The 27,617-nt window shown below is 49.9% G+C and overlaps 1 protein-coding gene and 1 pseudogene across 2 annotated transcripts in view; one reads left to right on the top strand and one right to left on the bottom strand.

The window, feature by feature from the left end:
• LOC149365985 (uncharacterized) overlaps positions 1–27,617 on the top strand; it is a 195,152-nt gene that overhangs the window by 155 nt on the left and 167,380 nt on the right. The window lies entirely within an intron of this gene.
• Positions 7,292–8,232, bottom strand: LOC149365986 (uncharacterized; annotated as a pseudogene).

Here is a 27,617-nt window from a genome sequence, read left to right as displayed (position 1 = left end):
GAGTTTTCTCTCACATTCGCGCTCTCTTTTTTTTGTTCTCTTTCCTTCTTAGATCATGCCTGTGTAACGCGCGGGACCAAATCGATTATCCGCCGGCGCCAGGTTTCTCGCCGGCCAAAGTAGTCGCGCGTTTGTCCATATGGGAGCCCGGCGCTAGAAGCGCAAAGCACTCCTGCTCTCCGCATCATCATCATCACCATAGATGTCACCTATCTATTCCATCCTGCGCCAGCTGCAGCAATCCCATCTTGGCAAATCCCATTCCCGGCGTTTTTAACTGGCGATGGACTAGAGGGATGTTGGGAAGGAGAACGGTCCACTAGAGGGCGCCGCTGCATGTGGAAAAATTCAATGGAAAAGAAACATAGTGTAGAACTATATCGATGCTGGAAAAGGCAGATCAGGAAAGAATTTTTCTATGATAACTCAAGAGGCAGTGCCCTACTTTTTGAAGCTAGGTCAGGGTGTCTTAGAACGCGCAGCAGCTACAAAAAGAAATTTAACGAAGAAGATGACACATGTGCCGTGTGTGGTAGATCTGTGGAAACAACCTCATAATCAAATGTGATGGTATCTATCCGGATGTCGATGCAGGCGCAGTCACTCTTCCTGAGGCCCTAGGGTTTAAAGATAACAATGGTCATGTAAATAAATCTGCAGTGGAAGTCAGCAAAAAGCGATTGGAGGATTGGTGGCTGAAAAGCAGAGATGTGGCATAAGGTTAGAATTGTAGGAAACTGTAGGTAAAGGTGATGGTGATTCTTAATGAGAATTGCCAACACAGTAAACAAAAAAAAATAATAAAGAAAGAAAAGCTGAGCATGGTGGCAATTGCCACTGATTGCCACCACCCCGTTTCAAAGGGGGCGCTCCTATCCATCCATCCGGAAGGAAGTGACGTCACCAGACCGGAATTGTTGTCACCACCAGTTAAAGCATTAACAGCTGCTGGTGCTATCGCATTTGCAGCATTTTTCTTTTAGATTTTTTTTCCTGTTTCTTACCCGGAAACCGCACACTGCGCCTCAGCTCTTCGAAGACCTTCCAGCTCCCACCGTGGCTCTCGCATGAATCCACGAGTTACGTCATTTTTTTTTTTCTGATTGCGGTCGCATTGACAGTAATTTTTCAACGTCTTTTCTTCCTGCTTTCTCTGTTTTTTTTTTTCGTCTCTTCCTGGTGACCTTGCGTGCCGCGCGGTGGCGCTCAATTCGCCTCAGCGGCCGCTATCAGCCCTGTCGGCACACTTGGGGCGCCATCTCGTGCCGCTATTCTCCATCTCGTTGGCTTGTTCCTATGCGGTCACTGGCCTCGTTCCCTTCTGGTGCGCGCGCTTTTGACCGACTCCATGAACGATCTCGGCTGTGATTCACACCCGCTACGCGGCGCTGCTGGTCTCTCACTGTAGTGTACTCACGCGCGTATTCGCGAATGAAAAAAAAAAAAAAGAACTCTCTATACACACCCGTGTTCCGAAGAAACAGGGAGTGCCAGGGCAGTTCCTCGGACCCCTCCCCCCATTCCGGTGCCTATCCTTCCCTGCTTTGCAGTGCCGCCGCCGACTGTTTTAAAAACGGAGCTTTTGGTCGGGCCGCCCGCGGCGCCGCGAGCGGACGTTTCGGATCTTATTTCCGTTCTCCGTGCGCTCGCGGCGGCGGCCTGCTGCTGCATGTATCTCGGAGGCGTGCAGAGTAAGCGCGGCTGTTGAGCGTGGAGGCAGCATCAGCAGCGCGTACGTGCCGAGCCCAGTGAAGAGGCGCTCTACAGGGGGAAAGGAGGCTGCACTGCTGCATCCTGTTTACTCAGCGTGACGTCAGTGACCTCTGGCCCTACTCGCCTGCTGCCGCGCGATCGGGTCTCCCCTCCGACCTTCGGGGCTGACGTGAAGGATCGCGTTATATACAGCATATATCACGTTCGTTTTGTTGGATGCTCCGTTTCTTTCTTGACGTTCGTTTTGTTGGGTGTTGCGTTTATTTCATAAAAGTTTTTGTTTTCCTTGTCGTTTTGGTGCGCGGTTTTTTTTATTCGTCTCAGGATACTCGCGCCGCGAAATTCTAGCGATAAAACGTCGTAAATTATGGGATTGCTTCTCGATTGGGACAGCTGCTAGGCGTTGCGAGTTGTTTTGTCGCCATAGAGATACGACGTCAGAAACCACAGAATGTTCAAACAAGCTGATGTTGCTCACTTAAAGAAACTAGGTTACAAACTATTCGGATTCACGTAATACTCTTGGTTTGGTTTTGTGGGGTTTAACCTCCCAAAGCGACTCAGGCTATGAGAGACGCCGTAGTGGAGGGCTCAGGAAATTTCGACCACCTGGGGTTCTTTAACGCGCACGTAATACTCTGTTTTTATTTTTGTTACTGTTTTTGCTTGCGATGACTTAAATAAAAACTGTAACTAAAGTTAATTTCGTGTTATTTCCAATTTAGCGTTTCTCTTTGAGCCGAAATGGCGCTTCGGGCGCCTAACACAATACAATGAGTCCCTAAAGCTCTCACGATCAAAGCCGCTGTTCGGAGCGCGAATAGTATGTCCCATGACTGGGTCCCTTGTTCTAAAACTCTCTGTTGTATCTTTTCGACTCTACTATATCTTTTCACGCCGTCCAAACGGGGGGGGGGGGGGGGGGGGGGGGGGGGGGGGGCATGGCCTCGTAACGTAACACGCAGGTCACGTCCGTACCATGCCTGGCATTCTTCCGTCGTTGACCCCGGTGTTTACTGAAACACTGAGGCCCGAAATACAATTGATTGATCGTTTCCATTCGGCCGGGCGCCGGATCGATATAGTCCTCGGCAGTTTGGGTCGCAGCCTCGAACGGGCCCTTTTTGCTCTTCGTTTCCAGAAACAGCAGGTGCGTATGCGTGGCTTGCCCCTCAACAACGCCGTTTTAATTCGACGAGCTCCTGCGCACCACTGAGACTCCCACGCGCTCTCGCGAACGCTCCGCGCGCCTTTGCGGCTACTTCTCGCGTTCTCTCCCTCTTTCAGTCTCTCTCTTTCATCCGACGTGTCTGCTTGGCTCTTTTCGCTTTCGGCCGCTCCATTTGTCAGATGGGTCGCCGCGTGTAGGCACGGCGTGGATGCGTGCTGGAATTTTTGAGTCGGCGCGCCTGGGATTTGCTGGCTCGCTGGCTGGCTTGGCTTGGCTGCGTAACGGTGATGTGTGCGTTAGAAAAATGGCCGAAGGGTGGCCGGGGAGGAAGGGGGGGGGGGGGGTGCAGCTCCGCTCTTGACATTGGTGTGTGTGCCCCCCACACTACTGTGCGTTGACTCTGTCTTCGTCTTCTTATTTTTCTTTTCGAAGCGCTTCCAAGAAGGATGGGCCGCGCGCAGCCAGAGAGTAGTGCGAAAAATTATAATAAAATAAAAAAAATGAAGGAATAGTTACGTAGGGTGCGCCACCGTGTGCTACGTAAACGTGGTGAATTGATGGAGGATGCGCGGACGCGCCCTTTTTTTACTCGGATCGTAGGTCTTTCTGTTTTTAATCGTTGTTTTTTCCTCTTTCGTGGTATCATTCGCTCGCTCTGTCCTCGGGCTTCTGATAAGGCGCTCGGAAGAGGAGAGAGCGTGTACTGTGCTTCGTTGAAACCGTGCTGTCTTGTGTGAAGTGAGACGTGACGTGGACGTGGCGTTGGCGACCGATGTGTTCACAGCTGTCTTGGTATAGATATTTAGGTCTTGTGATTGTTACATGTGTTGGTTCTGTTTTCTGCGTCGCGAGTGGCCAGCTTGCTAACGCTGCCTGCTTGCGGCATGTCCTTTGGCTTTGCGTTCAGCCCCCGATTAGCTGATTGAAGCGTTGGCTTTCCGGACCCTCCTAGGCTTTATAAAGTGAGGTAGATAAAGCGTAGTGAACCGGAGAAACTTCGTGGTGCTTGTTCTTTTCAGTCTGTTATCATTAGAGTGGTCGTCACAGAAAATCCCCGCCGATATCCGGCATCGCGAACTTAGCTGATTGGTCGAGAGAGGTCACCTGTCCCCATGGCGTCATCATGACCTGCCCTGATATAGGCTTTCCCTGTTTGTTTAGAGGGGTCACTTGACATTGTGTCGTCATCACAGCCCGCCCACCTTGGCAGTTCATGATTGGCTGAAACAGGTCGCGTGATCTCGTGACGTCATCACAACCTGACCACCGTGTTGTGAGCGCGGCATAGTGGCTGCATTGCAGCTATCAGTCCGAATATGGCGGTTGGTGGACCGACAATTGCAAAGAAATTGACGCAAACACACACAAAAGTTTCAACGAAGCTGCTACAAATGGGGACACTAATGCGTCCCCATAGCTTTTTTTTTCTCCCATATTCGGTTTTCCCATTTCAGAGCGTTTTATTTATATTATGGTGATAGACGACAGCAGGTATACTGCTAGCTCCGAAGTGTTTCCACGTGGTACAAAAAATGGCACGCAGTCTCGTGAGTAAGCACGCGTGGTTTAAAACGTGCAGCTCACTTCGCACAAGGGCGTTTGGGCGTGGGGGTGGAGGTTGCTCTGCGGGATGAGGGCGGTCCTCGCTGCGCGGAAGGGGGGTGGGGGGGGGGGGGGGGTGGAAACGGTTTTTGGGCCGTTTTCGGGAGATTAATGTGGGCGCGTGTCTGGAGCCTCAAATTGGTCCCTCGCTCGCGTTGTGCCGAGCGCCGCCACTCCCCGTTTCTCCCGTCGCGTATTTCTATATGGGTCAGTACGCGCAGAGGGCGGGGAAGCCCGATTTGTCGCTGCCCTTTTGTTTATTTTTTCCCTTTTTGTATTCCATCTTTCTCCCCTTCCTTTCGCTGTCTCTTTCCTTCATTCTCTTTTCTTCCCTTCTTCTTTCTGTCCTCTCCCTAGTTGATTAAGCATATAACTTGGCGGAAAATGCGGTATGGTTGAATCATCGAATGCGGTCGGCCACCTAGGATTACAATAAACAAGTAAGACTGGTTCGCAGAGACACCTTAATTGGATTGTGATTTGGCAGTGCTGGGATAGCATTAGCAGCTGCCGATGCCTTCACCGGATGTGAAGTCACTTCCGGTATGGTGTCGTCACTTCCCTGGAGCCATTGGGGATCCTCCCGTTTGGTGACGTCATACCATCCAGGTAATGGGAATGCTCCTGTCTCGCAGCGTCGATACCCTTTAGCCACTGGGCGAATTTTATGACCGATGACACATTTTGGGGCCGCACGTGGCTTTTGATGTTATCACGTTTAAAAACAAAAACGTCGAAGAGGAGCTAATAAAAGCAGTAAATAACTAAATAAACAAACAACCCTTTGGAAAAGATGCTAAGCAACGTTTGCCAGAACTTTGTGTTGCCAGCGGCTATGGTTGCGTAATATTCACTGAGAAGAAAATGTGGGGATGCCGCGGTTGCTAGCTTGTGCGGGAACACCGGCTAAAACCAAACGAAACAAGGAGGCAAAAAAGAATGAGTCAATAAACTGACGAAGATAAATAGGGCAGGCAGGCGCTCTACTGTTGAATTTTATTTTAGCCGCGCTTCGCTCAACCCGCGCCTTGTCGCTCCCCCTGGTTCAGTACCGGGCGACTCCTGACTGCAGTCAAGCGCGCGTTTACGCGACATCCTTGACTGTCTTCACGCACGGGTGATATGTTTTGGGGCGCTAAGGAGCATGCCCGTCTGTTTTTGTCACAACGCGTTCTTCCATTGTATATATACATTTGAAAAATTTTTATTACCTTCTCCTGGCCGTTTCGCGGAATTTTTAACGCTCCGTCATTTCGCGATTGCTTACGTGGGCGTCCGTTTCTATGTCGGGAGGGGAGGGGGGGGGGGGGGGTTATAGCGTGGTTTTGCATGCATAGTTCCAAGGTATTCCGGACAGTGTGGCGCATGCAACCGTTGAAGCCTTGTCGCCTACTCTTTGGGTGATCATCCATCACCCACCTGAGTCTCTCTCTCTCTCTCTCTCTCTCTCTCTCTATATATATATATATATATATGGGCGTGTTCAGATAAGAACGGTAATCGAGGTCCCATGACCATTTTTTGTTTTCAATGAAATTTTTATATATGGTGGGCAAATGTGTCCACACAAAGGAATAAACCTTAGTTTTGCAAGAAGCTTCGTAGTTTTCTCTGAAAAAAATCTGATGTCACAAGAGGTGGAGAATGTCGTTTTTGGCACTTCGCAAAGTTGCAAGTTTGAAGTCTCATTCCATGCACAAAAAAATTTTTCCGCCCATCAGCATTTTTTCAGAACTTCTTTATAACTTGTACAATCCGAGAAAATAAAAAATGTTTTCTTGCTCTTTCAACCTTCCGAGTAAAAAAATTGCAAACTTCGCTTCTGGAGCTATGCGGTGCAAAAAAGGCACTTTTCAGGGCAGCCTTAGGGCAAGATGCCTAAAGAACTTCCCACTGAATATTTTTCTCAGTATTTTTCAGCTGTTTTTACTCACCTCAGGCAAGTTCTGTTGCTCTAGGCTTGACAGATAGTTTTCAGTACGGTCTCAAAATTGGCCGAAGTTCAAAAACGCCAAAAAAGTGACAACTTTGACTTGGGTTTAAAAAAAAACATCATCATCGAATTTTCTTAAAATTTGCTTGAATAATCCTCAATACATGATAATTTCAAGGCACCAGAAAAGTGTTGCATTATATTGTTTTAAAATACAAAAATAAACACAAAACTGAGTTCATGTTTTTGTTATATAGAATTGCTTATTACTGCCTCTTAGAAATAGTGGCTGTCAGAAATTTGATTTAGCACTCATTGAACGTGGTTAAATTTTATTTACCCCAATATCCGAACCATTCTGAATGCTTATAGAGCTTCTATTCGCTTGTTAGCGGCGCTCTAAATGCGTGAAAATGGGAATAAATTCGCTATTTTGCCTGATGTCATAAGAATTGGCTGGTGGCGGTCAAACGTTGTTTGTATTCTCTAATTTATTCGTCGTACGGTCTATTGGTATATATAATCGATTCCTTAAAGATATTAGATCATTTCTTGGTTCTTAGAAAAATTTTTATATATAAAAGTTAATATTAATGCGTTTATCAATTCGGCGTTTTCGAACCTGCCTCTATTTACCTCTGTGTTCAATGGTTCTACAAGGCACTGTCAGGAGACAAAACGTCGTCACCTGAGGGGGACGATTTATCTGCAGGGTTTTTAATCATGGGGAGCTTTAATCGGGAGGCAATTTAAAAATTTCATGCCGCTTCATGTGCACATTGCAATTCAGAAAATCGTAACAAGAAATGAACGGCGGCAGTTGATTTCGGTTTTGCGCACAGTAAATTGTCCAGCACGAAGCACTAACCAGATCACAGTCCCTTCCATTCAGAAGCAGCGGTGGAGGCCACGTAGGATGCACTTCCTTCAGTTGACTGAACCTACTTCCACAGGTGGAGCGTCTGAACTCCAGGCACTTTCTTTGCCATTTTCCATTGTTCCTTCTTCACTTCGCGAAAGTCTGCAAGCTCCCTCTGTGGCAGCTCCAGAATGGTGATGTTCTTTAGTGTTTCTTGAATTGCGTCTACGAAGCCTCCGGCTCTGTGTATGGCCTCATTGGCAGGCTTCTGCAAGCTGTAGTTTGATGCTCAATGTTTCACTAGCCCACCAACGCCGTCGCAAGCATTTTTGCAGTGTCCAGAGGCCGAAAACATCAATATCGTCCGTTGACATTCACTGCACTGCAGCTCATGAAACTGGTATTTATTCCTGAAGTGAGCGGGAGCCCCGTCGCTCAAATATATTATCTTGGTGTAGATTGGCGCGTTTTCTTCGAGATGTGCTTTGATTTTCGACAGAGCCAAGCATGCATGAGCGGAATCATGAGACATACCGTCGAAATTAACGGCGTAGTTACCAGTCGATTTTCTTGACATGACAACGCAGGTAAACACGGTTACCTGCTTTTTCTGCCAATAGTACGCTTGTACTCAGTCTGGAAGCACAACTGTTCATTTTTTGGCAAAATCAAAATGTAAAACAATTGCACCTCTCTTGCAGCTGTGCGTTTTTTCGTGTATTGCTCTTGCTTGCACAGATATAATATAGTTGTAGGGAATGCATTTCATGGCCACTCTTTGAAATTCTCTAATAAACGATGAAGCGGTCAGAGTTTTTTTAACTAGCTTGCCGTATTCACATGTAGCAATCAACACCTCATCCTCGCTGCTCATTTCAAAATTTTCCAAAGTGAAAATGGCATCATGTGGATAGTGGCACAATTCCTGAGGAAACATGACGCAGCATCACACCATCAAGCATCACAACACAACTTGCGGAAGCCTGTAAGTGAGGCCATACACACTGCCAGAGGCTTCGTAGACGCAATTCAAGAAACACTAAAGAACATCACCCTTCTGGAGCTGCCACAGAGGGAGCTTGCAGACTTTCGCGAAGTGAAGAAGGAACAATGGAAAATGGCAAAGAAAGTGCCTGGAGTTCAGACGCTCCACCTGTGGAAGTAGGTTCAGTCAACTGAAGGAAGTGCATCCTACGTGGCCTCCACCGCTGCTTCTGAATGGAAGGGACTGTGATCTGGTTAGTGCTTCGTGCTGGACAATTTACTGTGCGCAAAACCGAAATCAACTGCCGCCGTTCATTTCTTGTTACGATTTTCTGAATTGCAATGTGCACATGAAGCGGCATGAAATTTTTAAATTGCCTCCCGATTAAAACTCCCCATGATTAAAAACCCTGTAGATAAATCAATCCCCTCAAGAGACGACGTTTTGTCTCCTGACAGTGCCTTGTAGAACCATTGAACACAGAGGTAAATAGAGGCAGGTTCGAAAACGCCGAATTGAGGAACGCATTAATATTAACTTTTATATATAAAAATTTTTCTAAGAACCAAGAAATGATCTAATATCTTTAAGGAATCGATTATATATACCAATAGACCGTACGACGAATAAATTAGAGAATACAAACAACGTTTGACCGCCACCAGCCAATTGTTATGACATCAGGCAAAATAGCGAATTTATTCCCATTTTCACGCATTAAGAGCGCCGCTAACAAGCGAATAGAAGCTCTATAAGCATTCAGAATGGTTCGGATATTGGGGTAAATAAAATTTAACCACGTTCAATGAGTGCTAAATCAAATTTCTGACAGCCACTATTTCTAAGAGGCAGTAATAAGCAATTCTATATAACAAAAACATGAACTCAGTTTTGCGTTTATTTTTGTATTTTAAAAGAATATAATGCAACACTTTTCTAGTGCCTTAAAGTTATCATGTATTGAGGATTATTCAGGCAAATTTTAACAAAATTCGATGATGATGTTTTTTTTTAAACCCAAGTCAAAGTTGTCACTTTCTTGGCGTTTTTGAACTTCGGCCAATTTTGAGACTGTACTGAAAACTATCTGTCAAGTCTAGAGCAACAGAACTTGCTTGAGGTGAGTAAAAACAGCTGAAAAATACTGAGAAAAATATTCAGTGGGGAGATCTTTAGGCATCTTGGCTTAAGGCTGCCCTGAAAAGGGCGTTTTTTGCACCGCATAGCTCCAGAAGCAAAGTTTGCATTTTTTTTACTCGGAAGATTTCAAGAGCAAGAAAACATTTTTTATTTTCTCGAATTGTACAAGTTGGAAAGAAGTTCTGAAAAAATGCTGATGCGCGGAAAAAATTTTTTGTGCATGGAATGAGGCTTCAAACTTGCAACATTGCGAAGTGCCAAAAACGACATTCTCCACCTCTTGTGACATCAGATTTTTTTCCGAGTAAACTACGAAGCTTCTTGCAAAACTAAGGTTCATTCCTTTGTGTGGACACATTTGCCCATCATATATAAAATTTTCGTTGAAAACAAAAAATGGTCATGGGACCTCGATTACCGTTCTTATCTGAACACGCCCATATATATATATATATATATATATATATATATAATTTGAGTGAAGGGGGCTGACATATGGCTTCTTTTTCATTTTTTTTAGTCTTCCTACACTTTTTTGTTTTAGGAAACGTCGCGGTTCTTGGTATGGCCCTCCGCCTTCGAGCCGGGTTAAGAGAATGTGTTGGGCACGCACAAGGGAGCGACGAATAAGGCTCGCCTATGGAGCGTCTCGGGCCTGCAGCCGCGTCTGTTTTGGCAGGCACACTTCTGTCTCCACGTGTCGCGGTCCTGGGCGGGTTCGTTGCGTAATAACGAGTCCCTGGCGCCTGTCGTCTTCGCAACCGGGTCACACCTAAGGGCGTTGCCTGTCTGTGTGCCTCCGAAATATGTGCATCCCCGCGGAAGACGGACGCGCGTCGCTTGCTGGGCCCAGAGACGCGGTGGACTCGGGTGTTTTGCGCGTTTCGGAACATGCATGGTGTCGTTATGTGTTTGTACGCCTCCTGATTGTGAATTTACGACGCGCCATGCTAATCAGCGCCTTTATACATATAGGGCTTTGGGTATGCGTGACATTAAACCTGGCGTCGACCTACGTGGAGTCGCGCATGCCGTCTAAGGCTGTTGCGTAACACTCAGTTATATCAGTTATTAAAAAAAAAAACAATGGGCAGTATATGTTTTTGCGCCGTTACGATAAGTGTCCTTCTTCTTCTCGGACTGCGAGTTTCTCCTTCTCTTGTAGTCGGGCCAGGCACACAGTCGTTCTGCTCATCGCTAACACCCTAACGTCCAGTAACCACTGTGTTTTCTTTCCACGGTGTTTTATGCGGTATGATAGAACCCCCCACCGGAGCAAAAACCCTTCGCCGTCCTGAAAAATCCCGATTGGTTGGCTGGAAGTGACGTATCAGTGACGTCATCGGAGCGGAGAAATCCCATTGGCTGGCAGTGACGGCATCAGTGAGGATAAATCCCATTGGCTGGATGGGCGTAACGTCACGAGACCGAGAACTGTTCATTGGCTGAAGGAAAAGGGACGTCACCAGACCAGGTTGGTAGGTGTCAAGTCTCTCACCTGCTAACCGTGGTAGGTAGTGTTCGGGAAGAGGTCAGGAAGAGTAGCCTGGGTCTCAGAAACGTCACCCGTCACTTCCGACGAAGGCGTCAGCAGCTCCGACTGCTGTCTCGCTGCCAATACATAATGGAACTGGGTGTCCCTGTGTTTTCTTCTTGCTTTTTTTTTTACGAGTTGACCTTGTTCTTCCCGCCGCACGCGCTCGGCATCGTGTCGTTACGTGTCTCGTACGGGACTATATTCTGCGCGAATGATGGGGATCGCGCGTTGCCGGTTGTACCGTATTCGGAGCTGTTACCGGAAGTGTAAGCGTGTTGTCCGGAAATCTAGGGTCGCGTGTAAGTATAGATCACCATACCGATCCCCTCGGGTCATTTCTGATCCCGTCGAAGCGCGCGCGTTGTAATCGCTGCCGCCGAATTTCTCATCCTTGGGGGCTCAAGTTCGTCCGAACTTACGCTTTATTTCAAATATTCTGTCAGCCGGCTGACTTACCTGTTGCCAGCACTAAACTCGACTTTGTCAAGACGGGCGACAGTTTTCTCCTTCCGCCGCCGCGGTGGCTCAGCGGTTATGGTGCTCGGCTGCTGACCCGAAAGACGCGGGTTCGATCCAGGCCGCGGCGGCTGGAATTTCTTTGGAGGAGAAATTCTAGAGGCCCGTGTACTGTGCGATGTCAGTGCACGTTAACGAACCCCAGGTGGTCGAAATTTCCGGAGCCCTCCACTAGGGCGTCTCTCATGGCCTTAGTCGCTTTGGGACTTTAAACCCCATAAACCAAACCAAACCAAACCAGTTTTCTCCTTCCACAGCATACCCGGCCAAGCATGATTTAATTCGCAGCTGGACTCCGGGGCGATGCGGAAATGTCCCGCCCAGTTCCGCTGCTCGAACGACTTTTCACAGACGTTTAGCGGGGGAAAAAAAAAACGCGCGAATTTTCAGGCTAAATTTCGCGCGTAAACGATCCAGGTGGAAACGATGAAAAAAAGGCGCGGCAGCACCGGCGACAACTCCCGTTTTTAAGACCGGGCTTTTTCGCGGCTCCCTCTCCGTGCGCTTTTGTGCCAGCGAAGTGAGGTGAATTTGATTTGATGTATTCGCGCGCGCTTTTATTGAGCGGGAATTCTCACTTTGCGCGCTCGTATTACGACGATATGACGGGCTTGGTTTTATAACTAGCCCCCACCCCTCGCCGCGCCGTGTTGCCCGCCCGACAAGGCGTGAAGTGAGCGCTTTGACAGCGAGTGCCCTGCGAGCGAACGGGTTACCTAACGAACGGCTGCCGTGTGGCCGTTTTTTTTGTCGATTCTTTCGTTCTGTTTCTCGTCTTGTGAAGTTCGTGCCGGGCGGTAAGTCATCTTTCCTCTAGACAGTGTTGCCAAGTCGACACCTCCGCCATTCGACACCCCCCCCCCCTCCTCCTCCTCCTCCTCCTCCTCCTCACTTTCTTAACCTCCTGCGTCATATGGCTTTCGTATAGTCACGCCCTGCAATGTTTGCGTCCTGTAATTTCTTGGGAGCTGTGCGATAATTTACTTGCTTTTTTTTGTTTTTTCTCGTTCTCTGGTGGTTCTCGTTGTTGGCTTTGTTGCGCATGCGCTGAGCTGTCGTCACGAGCTCTTCTTTTTTTTCTTTCTTTCTCTCTTAATTCGCCTTTACTCGCTGTATACGCTTGGCAGACCGCTCGCCGGTGTCGAGGTTGCGGTTCGTTAATGCCATTGTGTGCGCCTGCCCTCGCGCTGCTAGCCGTGACACTACGTGTAGTAGTGTATAGTGTGCTTGTCCCAGCAACGACTGTTGTTCGGCGGGAGGCCTATTCGCCGTAATCGCCCGTATTTTTAGCGCCGAGCTGTTTTCTCTCGTGCCGCGCGGCAAAACGGGAAGGCGGCGGCGTCCTTTTTTGTCTCCATGGCCATTTTTTTTACCTCTCACGAGGCGCGAATTATTGTCGTAACGAAGCCTAGTTGAGCCAAGCCAAGCTTCTCCTTCCCTCCATCTCTCTCTCTCGCTCTCTATCTTTTTTTTTTTTTTTGTAAGCCTGCGATATTGCTTTAAACTCTCTTCGCGGCGTTCTCTGTACACTGCGACCTGCATCGAAGTCTGCACCGTCGAAACTTCTACTCTGCGCGTTTGCTGAGTGGTTGCGTGAGTGCATTTCAGTGTATGTGAAATGCGAAGGAGCCCGTGCCCTGTGCGATATCAGTGCACTTCAGAGAACCCCCTATTCGTCGAAATTAACCTGTAGTCCTCCACTGTGGCCTCTTATAGACCGCGTGCGGCTTCTGGGCTGTACCGTATCGTATCGCACTGTACCGTGCCGTATCACACCAAGCGACGCCATTCCTGTACCTACTGTATCATACCATGTCATCCCTACCGTACCACGCCATACCATTCCTATACATTTCCCTACTCTATGTACCATATCTACTACACCATTCCGTACCGTATCACCCATAACGGTTCCACACGTTATGGTATGCCATTCCTATCCCTTACTGTGCCATACCACGTCATACCTACCACACCATGCCGTACCCTACCATACTGAACCGTGCCATGTCATGCTAACCATACCACGTCATACCATGCCACGGCATATTATTCCACACCTTACCAACAGACCGAACAGAAGCGCTTCGTACCGTGCCGTACGGCGCCACACCGTACCGTACCTGCCGTACCACACCAAGCCAATCCACGCCATTCCTATACCTACTGTATCATACTATATCATCCCTACCTCACCATGGTGTACCATACTGAACCGTACCGTACCATACCTTACCACCCAATACCATTCCTATACATTTCCCTACTATACATGCCATATCTACTACACCATGCCGCACCGTTTCACCTATACCGTACGGTTCCACACCCTGCTATGCTATGCCATTCCTATACCTTACTGTGCCATACCACGTCATACCTACCACACCATGCCGTACTGTACCATACTGAACCGTGCCATGCCATGCTATACCATACCACGTCATGCTATGCCACGCCATGTTATTCCGCACCTTACCAACAGACCGAACAGAAGCGCACCGTACCGTGCCGTACGGCGCCGCGCACCTTACCGTTCCTAACCACCGCTATTGTCGGCTGACACTTGTCATCATTCGTTCCCACATCCCATCCGCTGGCGAGCCCTGTGCTGTCTTGGGCGCGCGCTCTGCGGTCTGCATATTCGGGGCCGGTCGAACGAGCGGCACAAAATATTACGCCTCCGCCTACCGTCCAGCGCATGGATCACGCAGTGTTGCCAGCGGCAGAACACGGTAATAACCCTGATGGCCGCCGCTCGGGCTCCCTTATCCGTCTTCGCCTTCGCGTTATGCGTATGCCCGTTTCTCCCACGGAAGGCTGCTTTCTTCCTTTTATTTGCCCTCTTTATGACAGTAAGGCGAACGTTATGGCCGCTTGCGTCAGATGCGGGGGTCTATCCTATTAGCCTGATGGAATTCGAAGGGGGCACGAGGGGGAGGGATTTCTTTTTTTTTCCTTTTGAGTCCGCTCGGCCGTGTTTGGCTTTCTTGTTTTCGGGTCTTTCGTTATTTTTCTTCCTTCTCGCTTGACCCCGTTTTCTACCTCGTAGTTTGCGTTCGCGTCACCGCTAGCGCGCCTGACCCCTGCTGAGATCCCCTTCCTCCGATAAGGCGTAAACGTTTAGGGCTAAGGGCAGTGTTATGATGCGCGCACTAAAGTGTGGCTATCGCCCACTGGTCGGAGCGCGCCCTTGCGGTTTCTCCGCAGATTTTCTTCATTTTAGTGCATTATCCGCATCTGTCGCCTTTTTTTTGCTCTTTTTCGGATTCTTTTGTTCGCTTCTCATAGGGCCGCTTTTGTTCTGGGAGCGTTTATTCTGGGGGCGGGACAGCAAATTGGCGTAGTGCTTTCTCTCGCATCCTTATCAGGCTTCGCTCGGTTTGCACATGAATGGCCGATAACGTTAGCTCGGTCAAGGCCTCATCTGGTGGCGGGCCGAAGTTGTTTGTGGTTCCATCGTCACTGGCGTCCGCGAAACTGCTGTTGCAGCTTTGGAACTTGCGGACGGCTATCTAAATGCCGCAGTGCTAACCTTGCTGTTAGTGTAGTAATTCTGGCGCGTCTGTGAGATATCCCACTACTGTGGGTGGCCGGTGGAGGTGTGTGTGATATTCAGTCGCGACAGGACGTGATGCTTTGCTGTGAAGCTCATAGCAGGACCGTCGGCTAACGGTGCGTTAGCGGGAAAATAAGGTTCCGTAGCTTGAGTAAAGATGGCGCCACATACCCCACACATTCGCGGTCATCGTAACGCGCTAGGTACACGCTAGCGGCGAGGGACCTATAGTGCGTCGTGTGCTCCTGTAGTTTTATAACAGATCGGAGTGAAGAAGGACGAAGCCGGCCATTTTTTTGCCTTAGTTGTTTCTGTCGTGTCTGTCGCTTGAAGAACAGAGATCATATGGAAAGAATAAAACACAAGACCAGCGCGCGACATTTCGGATCTCGGGACAATTAGGCGATCTCGAAATTGTGTTCATGCCTCGTCGTCTCATTACAAGCAGGCTCTTGCCGGCTGACGTCTGTGCATGCGTACTTAACGCGAATATGCTATGCTGATTTCGTCCTAGTTTACCCGGAGCATTCAGCGGAAATGGGCCCTCGAATCGCCTTTGCATGTCCACGCCAAGAAGAGAAGCCAAATAAACACAAAAAGTGCGATTAAAGAACACCAGCGCCAACAACAATAGCGCAATGGACGGAGATGCTCCGGCGTCGCCGCGCGCGCGTTTTGCATAGCGGCGCGTAGTGAAGAAGGAAGTAGAAACAAATAAAAGCAGTGAACAAGGACACATACGTCGTCCGGCGCCCGACGAAAACAAAGCTATACATAATACGTCCGCGGCGCCACAGTCTCTCGCTTGTGGCGTGAGTTTGCGCGTGTTGGGCTTGGCTCCCTTCCTTCTCTTGAGGTTCCTCTGTACGATAGCGCGCGTCAGAAGACCCCCCCCCCCCCCCTCTCTTTTCAGCGCTGCCGCAGCACGAGCTGGCTTCCTCCTATACTCGTGTCGCGTTGTTTCTGTGCGGCTCTGTCTACAACTCGCCGCCGCTAAACGCTGTAATACGCCCGAGGGGCCGCCGACTGGTTTAATTCTCCCGTGTGAAAGAAGAGGTGGTGTCCATGAGAAAGTAAAGACTTCCTCGTTGTGACCGCGCCACCCTGTGGTCTTCTTCTCCTCGGCCGACTCCGCGCGGAAGTCCTTGGAGAGAAACTTGTCAGGACCGTACGGGGGCGCGCCGATCGCTGTTTTTGGCGTAAGCGCTGCGCCTCAGGGTGCAGCGTTGTCTGTCAGGTGTTATCGGGATGCTCCTGGATGTAATCGATGTGCAACATGGGTGTGCCTGGGTGCAATAGTGTGTCGGAGTACGGCGTTGCGGTGGAGAAGTGGAGATGCGCTGCTGGATAACGAACTTCATTTTTATGCAGAAACGGGCTTCAAGGTTAGCGCAGGAGGTGTTTGAGTGCGCCCGCTTTTCGGTTCGCACGTCGCGACGACATTGTTGCGTCGGTATGCGCGCGCACAACGCACCATTTGGAACATTCTACGGTCTGTTTCAGTTTCAGTAAATATTTATTCATTAACTTACATGACAGCTTAGGTGGAATGATAGGCGGCCGACGTTGTCCAAGTGAGAACGAGTGAGAAGTGAGAAGGTAGATTTAGTAGACAAATGAAGGGGAAAAATAGCCTCGACAGAGTACGCGGTCTTGAATGGGGCAGAAGACGGGTTAAAATTTCTACATGAGTTAGAACCGAGCATTTCGCAGGAGCCTTTCACAAGTTTTATTATCCCCGCCTCAAGCAGGAACTGTAAATCTGCGCACCGCCATCACAAATGTCTCATCGTATCGGTCATTTTTCCTCCAAACAGCAAGCCACTGGAGCGACCTTCCCCACGAAATTGGAGGGGACGAATATGTTATAGGCACTTATTTAAACCCCAACACTTATGTAACACCCCCACAAGGGGTCTTTAAGGAACTAAAAATGAAATGAGATGAAGTGAAACATGAATTTTTCGTTTTCGCCCGTACATTTTCGGTTCGGTTCTGCTCCGACGCCGCGCTCGATGGTTTTTCCTTGGGCTGCACACACCAGAAGGGAAAGCGTATCGCAAAGCCTAACGTTTAAGAGAATAACGTGACGTAAAACAGGCGCTTTAATACCGGCCGGGTGGCTGGCTGTCTAGAGTGATTCCAAGCCTCGCTTGGTTCGCGGAGTCTGAGCATCAAACGCCATAATAGCCCGAGAATCACAGGTAATTGGCCCAGTATTGGAAACGTATTGGCAAAGGCCGGTTCCACAAAGGGCCAGAGTGCTATTCGCTATATTGCGACCATTCGCTATATTGGGCCGATTACCTGTGCAGCTTCGAGGAGCCGCGCGCATTGGGCGTGGCTTGGCGCGGCGCCGCACCACGCATCCAAGCTCGCTCGAACGGAACCGTGCTCCGTTTTCGGAAGATGCAAAGAGAGACTTGCTACTCCTAACGTCGTTTTCTTCCGCCACGTTCCTAGCTCGCCGATAACAAGGACGGAAAGAGGAAAAAAAAAAAAAAAAGATCTCGAAACAGCTACGAAACGGTTATCGTCAGACGTTTCGGAATTCCACGACCCGCCGCTGCAGCCGCGGAATTTCTACGCCTCCCGGAATGCTGCGCTGGGTTACAACGCCTCGCCTATGATGTGGTTGTGTACTAGAGGTGCCTTTATTGGTAAAAAGAGAATAAAAAAAGGGTAGACAGGGGCAGAAGCGCGGTTGAGTTGCGTCATAATACGCGCGCTTCTTGTAGCGCCGCTACTCTAACGATCGTGTCTCTCACCCCCTTTTTCTCCCTTTCCTTCATCCTCTATCCCTCTCTGTTTCAAAGGAATGCGGTAAACTTGATCTCGTTTGTGCTTATTCGGCGCGTTGGCCCGAATACACTAAAGACAACGACAACAACAACAAATGCAGGCTGAACGGCGATGCCCCGGGCCCGACCGACTTGGTTCAGTGGATCCTCACAGTGCGGGCCGCCGTCAAAGGTGCTGACGCGTCGGGGGAAACGCTTAGAGCGCGTGCGCGAAATGCAGTAACGGCAGGTTTCCGTCGAAGTCTCGCTAATTTCTTTCGCAACCTTTCTGGGTTTGAAATTAAAGTCTCTCTTGGTTTTTCTCTCTCTTTATGCGAGTGTGCTGGGCTTTGTCGATCGGGCGAAAAAAAGAAAAGGGCTTTCTACGCAAGGCCTGCTGAGAGTTCAAACGGCACACCTGTACCTGTTCTGGCCGTAATTAAAGATGGCATACCTTCGCCGGAGCCCAGACCTAACGCTAGCTAATAACGAAACGAAGTCACGAAGCTTTTCTTATAATTAAAACAAAATAAAAAGACAATCAGGTTGTCTGGTGCATTCCCAAGGTCCCCCGTGAATGGAAGAAGCCCTGATGCGGTCCCTTACAATGGAACCTTGGCCTGTATAACCTTTTTTCATACTGTATCTACAGTGACGGGGATTGATTGATTGATTGATTGATTGATTGCGCCGCCGCCGCCGCGGTGGCTCAGTGGAGGTGGCGCTGGGGTGCTGACCCGAAATACTGTCTGATTGATTATAATAACGCTGGGGATTTGATTTAGTTGTGCATCACTTGTAGGCACCGGCCAACCACGGACAACTCTCCCCTAGAGCACACTTTTGTTTATTTGGCTCGCGGATTTTAGCTGACAGGCTTTCTGTACCGCCTCTCCGTAAAGCGCTCTCTGGGTGCAGCCATTCTGCTGACTGGACAGTTGTGCGCACCTGGTTGCAAGCACAGTGGAAAGGGTATAGCGTCAGGCGTGCACAGTGGTCCACCCAGCAATATATGGGGACGCCGAGGCTGGAATGTTCTGTGGCATCTGCTCAAGCTGCACGCATTTATTGAGACGGCGCGCAGCGTTCCGTGCTTTGCTGCGGCGGCATGTTCGCCCTTGAGTCGGGCCGGCGTGGCGGGCAGTTTGTTCGCATCAGCGGTTCTATTCTTGACACCCCCTCTCCGTATCTCTCCCCTCTTTTCCCACCCTCTCTCTTTCACTCCTCCTCTGTTGACCGCTTCTCGTATCGACCGCTACCCACTCACCCTCCGCTTCATCCTTTGATCCTGCAGGATCTTCGCTGACAGCGCTGACGAGCGTACCAAGTTTCAGCGTGTGATTGCTGTTGTTGAAGTTCTTTGTTGCTTTTTATTTGTTCTTTGCGGCTCTTTTTTTAGTGCCAGTGTCTCCACGTGCGTGCTCTTCCAACGCATCTGCAATTTCCGATACACCGGGTGCCTAAGATGTTTCGCACTTTTTAGAAATAGGCGTTTTGGGTTGGGGCCCTTTTTTTTATTGATATAGCATTGTCAGCGGTGTAGCCCATCAGAATAAAGCCAAGACGTGCTTACTAGCTTTCCGGTTAACTAGTAACTATTTCACTACTACTGTTGGTCTCCTTATTTATCGAGGGGCGTGTAGTTCACCGCAAGTAAATTTTTATTTGTCTATAGTGTATATTGCCGCCCTCCCTCTATCTTTTCTTTCTATCGCTCCCCCCCTTTCTTTCCTTCTCCCTGTCCTTTTATTCCCGCTAGCCGCAGCTCAGGTGCTTCAGGTTTCGATGACAGTTGCCGCGGCGAGCAACATCTTTTACTTCCTTTCTCATTTTAACAAAGAGCCGCTAATAATAATTAATAATATCACTTTTGAAAATTTCGAAAACACAGTTGCCCTCGACGACGCGTGGCCCGACTAGCTTGGACTATTGTCGAGTTACGTGCATTGGAGGGGTTGCTTTGGCTGCAAGCTTCTCTAAAGTGCATGCATTTTGGAGCGATATAGGCAGAATTTGTTGGGCTACAGCCCCAAAGATAACTGCGTTTTCGAAACTCAAAGAACTGACAGGGATTTTACTTAGTGGGATACACGCCTTGCATTAGATAAAGAGGCTAACAGTAATCTCGAGAACTCTGAAAGCCCATCTATAAGCATTGCAGAACACCTTAGGTGGAACGCCCGGTAGTTCTTGCCCAGTTTGGAACCTCAACGCCGGACAAGCGTGCTTTACTAGTCGACGAAGCGTAATCCGCGCAAATAATACTCTTCAGCTAGGAATCGGACGGGCGCCGATGCGATCCGCGGACCATATTGCTGCGCACCGTTTCGAGCGGATTGCGAAACGACGCGCATGTATAGCGAAGCGCTGACAATAGAGACTTCTGTAGAATAGCGGGACCCTATCGATTAAGGGTACAGGGTCCCCTTATTCAATCTCGCTGATAGCTCTTCCGGCACACTCCGTCTCGGCTTTGTTTGTGCGTCGGCTGTTTTAAGGCGAAAGCCTTTAACGCCTCATTGTTGTCGACAGAAGGTTGTCATCAGAGGTGTCACGCTTTCCGGTTGGTCGAAATGGTTATGACGTCGGAGTGCGCGGATTCGAAGTAATGAGGTCACCCACGGATGCCTGACGCGCCCCCTTTTGGAGCAGACGACAACTAATAAAATAGTTGTCGTCCGCTCCGACAGGGGGCGTAAGGCGTCCGTGGGTGACCACATTACATACCTCATTACTGCGAACAGAGCCATGGATACAACCGAACTCATCGAAGCAGAGAGAGAGTCTTATTAAAGAAGCAGTCAAAGTCTGCAGTCAAAGTGTGTAGTTGTAATGTGTAGTCAAAGTGTGTACTCAAATAAAGCACTAGTACAGCACAAACAGTCTCGCATTCAATGCCAAACAGTGCGCCAGGAAAGGCTTTCTCCTTGCAGAAACTTTAAAGAGCCGAAGTGCCCCCTGAATTTTTTCTAACGCTCGCTCATCTCGCCTACGCATTTGGGCCAGCGGAGCTGAAAGCGGATTGTGTCGAGCACCTCGACAAAGGAGAAGGAGACTGCGCCCGCTTGAGCGAGGATTTCGCCGGGCTGACCTGCAATTAGTCTCACGGGGCAGTGGATTTTTAAGGATCGCGACGGCGACCCGGAAGACTTTGGCTCGATCTTCGGAGCCGCGTTCTCGAGCCGGAGATTAGCTCATGAGGCCAACGAATTAGATGCGTGGGTGGAAGAAGGAGCGGCGGACTTAAGGCGATCCTCTACTTAAGTAGATCCTGTTTATAGAGAGTGCTTTGTCAGGCTATAGTTGGCGCTTTGTTAAGAAGGTAGAACTGCGTTTAAAGGCTGTACGAAGGAGAGAGGCCTCCATAGGACGAGCTTAGGCGTTCAACGACGGGTCTTCAGCAGAACATCACTTCTTTAACTAGCAGGTCAAACTATCTGCACGGGACTAGAGCATTTTGGCGGGCTAGTTGGTAAATGCTAACGGGTGGTAAAAGCGCTTGCTGCGTTTTGACTGTACTTTCTTTTGTGTCTGCCCTCACTGTTAGCACCCGTTGAGTGAAGTCAGGCATGTATCAAAAGCCTACCCCCCCCCCCCCCCCCCCTCCCTCCCCTCCCCTACCCTGGTTCTTAGCAGTGCTCTTTTCGGGGCCTGTACCGCCCAGCGTCCCCGAGCTTAATATAAAAGCTGCCTTGGCCCCCTCCCGGAAAAAAAAAAAATCTGGCCTTCTGCCTGAGCCTTTAGTACCGGTGAGGTATGCGTGAAAGTTGGGCCCCACGACGCGTTTCCACAGCTTATGTGAATGCCGTGCCGTTGTGAGGGGAACGGTTTCTTATCAAAGCCTGGGTCCTTATTCTATAAGAAGCTATTATCCATTTCATTTAGCGGGACGTCATCGTGACGGTGGCAGCGTCAGACGAGAGCAGCAGGCGGCCAATCAGAGTAATGACAAGGTAGCGAGTTCTTCATGTTGGCGCTAGAGGTCGCCACTGCGCGGTTGGCGCTAGAGGTCGCCACTGGCCGCACGCGCTGCCTCGCCATTGGCTGCTATATGCAGCCAATGTGGAGGTCCGCTAGCCAGTCTTCCCATGGTCTGGTCGCTTCATACCGAGGCTTTAAAGCCGCGGCTCAATCTCCAGAAGCGACAGTGACCAATATCGGAAGACCGGATGGATACGAAAGGGAAAATAGATAATGGATCCTGTTAGAGACGGAGAGGCCCTTGAGTTGACTGACTCGTTCAGCCACGCAGGTCCCGGCTCCGAAGGACGGTGTCGAACTCCGTTATGGAGGAAACTGTACAGTAGGTTTATTTGTACATAATTGCAGTCGAGATGGGAGTGCTTGGTCACAAAACAGCATCCCGTTGATACCCCTCGTAGTCACCAGATCCCTGACCGGGGGATAAAGTTCGGAGAATGATTTCCAGTCAGGTGGGCAGATGTGGACACTGGCGGTACTCCACACGGCAGGGGGCGGTGCTGATGCTTGGTCGATGAAAAGGGGTAGAGACCGAGTCATCAAACACTGATGTGTCAATTTGTCCACTGCGGCAAGTCTTCCGTTCGCTGCCTCCGTGGGAAAGGAATTGTCCACAGGTGAATCAACGTCCTCGTACTCCCCCGCCGGATGTCCGAAACACGAGACCTCTGTCGAGGGCGCAGCCGTCTTCCAATCAACAGCAACAACTCGACACCTTTAACAGCATCACTTCGTCCGGCGACCCGAAGGCAGGCTCGGCCACTTGACGCCGTCGCCGCTGCTTCCGCCGCTGTCGTCGCCAGTACTCGCCGCATCTTTGCTTCACGATGACTCATGTATGCTAGGAATTCCTCCCAGGCCCGTGTTCGCCGATCGTAACAATACTTACATAATGCGGCCCCTGTTTGAGTTTGAATGGGATCTACAGGGCTTTGCACTCCTGACTTGAGACTTGAGCTTCGGCATGAAAGAGAGTGGTGCAGGAATGCTTCCCGTCTGTTCGTCCACGTCGGATTAGTTGATCCAAACACGACGGCAAGAAAAAAAAAATACCGTTGATAACAGTGTTGTTTTTTGCCGCGCGTGCCGACCGAATTTTAACGAGAGATATATTAAAGAGAGAAGGAAGGAAGAAAGGAAAGAAAGAAGGAAGGAAGGAAGGAAGGAAATAAAGAAAGGAACCATGGAACGAAGGAAGCAAGCAAGTAAGCAAGCAAGGAAGGAAAGAACGAGGAAGAAAGAAAAGCAGGCAGGTTAACCAGGCGCACTGCACGTTTGGCTACCTTTTGAGCACGTAGCGAGCAAGGTAAAGTAAGAGAAATAAATGAGAGATGGAAAGTTCGATTCGGTTGCGGGAGTTGAAATGTCAGTATGGCCCCCACACGAAATATGTCGGTGTTATGGGGGTCCCCGTGTAATTCCTCCGCAGGGTGCCATATGAACACTAAAATAACGGCCTAATCACGGCTTGTAAAGCGGCGCCGCAACCCCAAGTTCCGGTCCTCGCTGTGTTTAGTGGTTAGTGCTGCGTCTTGCTGTTTGCCGCCGGACCCCCTTTGCCTTCTTCCGGTCCGTCTCGCCGTCTCGGCGACGCCGACTCACTCCAGTGGCGAGCCGCGTATTACTACAGTAACTGTCGCGAACAAGCAAACACCCCTGGCGCCTCCGCGCACGGCTGATAGGACGCGGCGTCGTGGTCTGTGGAGTGCGTCGGGTAGCCGCCGCTGTTTGCCAGCTTGGAGGGTTTGCCGACACCGCCCTCTCCTTCCTTCCCGCGCGGCCGACCGGAGGTTGACGCTCGCTGGAGGGGCGCCCCACCCCTTATTTCGCAGCTCCCGTGTTCTCGGCTATCTGCGTGTCCCGATATCACTTGCGCAGAGCGCCCCCGAGTGCTTGAGGCGTGTTCTCACACCTTTTGGTCTCGACAGGGTGGGTGGCTATCTCTGGCGTCCGGCTCTTCAGTGCTATTTGACGTGGGGGCTGTGGGCGAACCGTCGTGATCGGTGTTTAGAGCGATAAGCCCTTTTATGGGGCTCGCTAGTTCAAAAAATAAAGAAATGTCAACCCGCATGGCGGCTGCTCGTATGGTCTTGAACTCAGCGGGTAAACATACAGCGTTGCAGTGAGAGGAGTCGTAGCCGGTTAGTGTTTCTAAAGGTTCAAACATTTCGTTTACGTTCCTTCGCCCTTGAACTCTTTCGGTATGGAAAGTAATCGAGGCGCGAAGTCGGGACGCTGAGCGCGGGCGCGCCGGCGTGTCCTTCGGAGAGTGCGGCTGTGTCTACACTGTCTATACCAACGTTGTCTATACACACAAAGCGCAGCGTTCCCGTGTGTATAGACACAGCCGCCGAGCCCCTCGCGCGCGCGCGCTGGGTTTTTGTGTGCAGGGGGCACCCCGCGCGGACGTTCAACTTGCCCTCTTTATCGCGCGGACGCCCTCTGTCGCCTGGCCTTGACATCTGACCGCCGCCGGCGGAACGGCGAAAGCGGGAGGAAGTGGCGGCAGGATGGAGCGGGACTTTACTGGAGATTTTTTTTTTTTTGGCCGTATCAGCTTTCCACATGATTAGTTATCGTAAGCTGATGCCCCCCCCCCGTACCTTTTTTTCTTTTTTAGCAGATTCGTCGTCGCGCCCGGGTCGTCTTGTAGACTATGTATTGGCTTACTGTGTAAATGCCGTGCGTGGGATTGCGACGGGTATTTGGTATATGTATGTATGTATGTATGTATGTATGTATGTATGTAGGTATGTGTCGTCGCGTGAAGCAATGTGGAGATAGGAATCTTGTGTAAATGCGGGGGGAAAGGGGGTTTATAAGTGGTCCTGCAGCTTCGCATGTCGGATGGGTTTTGGTGACAAATCACTGACGTTTTCGGTGGGGTGGAGGGCCCTTCGGTAGAATCACGTAGCTCATTAGATCCCGAGAGTCCTTGCAATATACTGCCACATGTCTAGGCTTTTGTTCGTTTGGACTTTTTAGTAAAATAGCCTGTATATGGCGGACTCTTTGTTTACTGTTTTTCCAGCTCCTAGTTTGCTGACTACGACGGTATCACAAAAGCCAATGTAATACTTGAGTTTGTGGGGTTTGAGGCGTTGTTTCTACATCGAATCATCTCATTGGACGTTTAGGACATGTGGATGCTCATGGAGCCGCTTTCTTTGTCGAGCAGTTACGTACGTGATCCCGTTTCTTCTGTGAAAAAAAAAAAAAAAACAGTCGGAAGTTCTCGCCGCGTATTGCTTTTCGTCTGGATTGGACTCTGGCTGGCGTTCCATGATCGTTGCTTTAAAATGGGCTCCAAGGGGACGATGGGTGGAACCATGACTGGGGACTGTTATGAAATGGCACTCGCTGCAGATCTGCGCCTCCGTGATTCAAGTCTCTGTGTGCTGCGCCTTTAAGGCTTTGCGGCGTACTGCGCTCTCTTGCAGCGAGGTTTCGTGTTGAAAGCTGGAGAGGACACTTAAGGTCCCCCATAGAGCATGACACTTTGCTCACAATCCGGTGGAGAGGTTGTGATGGCGTGGGCAAGGTCACGTACCTTAGTTGGCAGGTGCGCATCTAGGTGGACCACCTGCCACCTATAGGTTGCTTCTCGGGTGTTTTTTCGCTCACGCCGAACACGGCGACGCCGAGTTGTTTGTTGAACGGGACCCTTAAACGCTGTCGCATTAAAACGCGGAAGCCGCTGCGACGATGACCTCACTTCCGGTTGCCTCCGGCTTTCTGCCGGGAGGAGATATCTGTCGGGTAAACGTGTGGTTGCCTCTCCTGCAATCAGCGAACTCGGGCGCGGGTTTGCTATCAGTGCGAACGCATCCTGTCTGCTTGCCCGTCGCCTTATTCTCACGTCGACTTGATTTTCACCCCGCGGTGCAAACGTGTCCCGGAAACAGAGATGGTGGTTTATGGTTTATGGGGTTTAACGGCGGTCGTGCATATACACGTCGTTCTGCCTTTGAGCGTCTTTCTTGCTGGCGATTAGATACGAAGTGCACCGGATATGGCGACGAGGCAATAGCGAGGGGGGGGGGGGGGGGGGGGACTGCGCGTTGTCCTGCCCAAGTACTGGGCAGTGTTGATGTTTGTTCAGATAGCACTCAGCGTTGCGTGGGGAAGCCGAAAGCGCACGTGCGCATCATAACGCAACGCGTTGCCTTCCACCCTTGTAAAAATGGTCTATAGACTTTCTATAGACTCCTTATAGACTGTGTTGCCTTCCTATGGACATATGTTTTTGTCTATTCGTAGTCTATAGATAGACAAGTCTATTGAAAGCGTATGGCCGTAAATCTATAGATTGTCTATGGACTGTCTATAGCATTTGTGTTGCCTATGTACTGTTGTCTAGGATTTGTCTATGTAGAGTCTACAGACATTATAAACAGAAGTCTATGGAAAGTAAATTTTTGTAAGGGCAGGCGTCCACGTTCCAACCAGCGGTTTTCCCCCGGCATGCGTCTGATGTCAGCCGCTGCGGCACACTCGAAAGGGACAGAGGAGCCATTGCATTCAAAGACGCCTGTTGACCGGAATCGATATCGCATTTTAGATCACACCTTTAGCGTAAGGTGATTGGCTGTGGTGTAGATGCATCTGGACTATTTTGTTATTCAACGGGTATAGCGAAATTTCGCTTTGCTTATAGCCTGAAAGTGAAAAAAATCTTTCGTCCAAGTTTGAGTGCGGAGTTTCGGATGTCCGTCACTCAAATTTAAGCCAGGCGTGCCTATAGACCACTGGAGAGAGGACGAAATCGTTACGAATTTGCGACTCTTGGGTCTGTATCCTGGTCGGAAGGCGTGGGAAGATTTCAATGATGAGTGAAGAAAGTTGGGCGAGTTGGTACTTGTTCATTATTCACAACAACGTACGAAACACGGACAAAAGGGGGGAGAATCGAAAACACAAGCGCTGACAACACAAGCGTTGTGTTGTCGATTCTCCCCGCATTTGTCCCGTGTTTCGTGCGCTGTTGTGAATAATGGAGGATTTCACCTGGTGACCTTTTCACTGCTATAACTTTCATGACATCCATCTATTTTCCTCCCACGGTGTAGTCACCTCCAACACCCCATTAGCTTCAAAGCGACGACTAGTAACGAAGTTGCACTACCACAGATTTTTGTTTCAACCGACAAGCCTTCCGCCGTCTAACAACGATATCTTTGCTCATTTAATGCTAATCAGATGTTCCTTTTATGGTGAGTCCGACCGTACGTTTGTGGGGGGCAGACCTTATGTCAGCGTAGAAGGCCGCTGTCACGTGCAACAGCGCTGGGTGGCGCATGTTTGCTGTTTCGTCCGCCCGGTCGCCCAAAACAAGAAGAAAAATAGTGTGGAGGTCACCCGTGGCCCTTCGGGGCCTTCAAGGAATGCTGCAGAGCGAATAATACTCCAGGAGCACTCTCTCTCTTTCTCTAGAACGTGAGACGACGACTCGGTGGCGTCGTCCGATAAGCGGTCCTTGGCACTGTGACGCTGCTGCACTGCTTGGCTCTGCAGTAGCGGCGGCAGGCGGCCTTTCGTCTCCGTGCCGGTTTCACGCCCCAGCTGGTGTCGTTGGTCCCCTTCGGGTTCGTCATTCGACAGCATGCGTGCGTGGTGCGCGACCGCAGCTGCTCCTCGTGAGACAGTGCCTGAGAATCATTTTTATTTAATGCGTTAGCATTAGAACTCTCCAAGTTTGAAATCCGTCTCTCCCTCTGAAGCCTCAGTTGGTAAGTGGTAATGTGGACAGAGGGAAATCTTCCGCTCCACTTTCAGAGATGAGGGGAGAGAGGAAAGGTGACTCAGGGAAGATGAGAGGGTGGAAGGGGATGAGTGGCGGAT

Source organism: Amblyomma mixtum, chromosome 1 (assembly GCF_055824585.1).
Source record: "Amblyomma mixtum isolate Tamu chromosome 1, ASM5582458v1, whole genome shotgun sequence".
Lineage (NCBI taxonomy): Eukaryota > Metazoa > Arthropoda > Arachnida > Ixodida > Ixodidae > Amblyomma > Amblyomma mixtum.
Note: the sequence above shows the minus strand (reverse complement) of the source record. Positions and strands in the feature narration are given on the sequence as shown.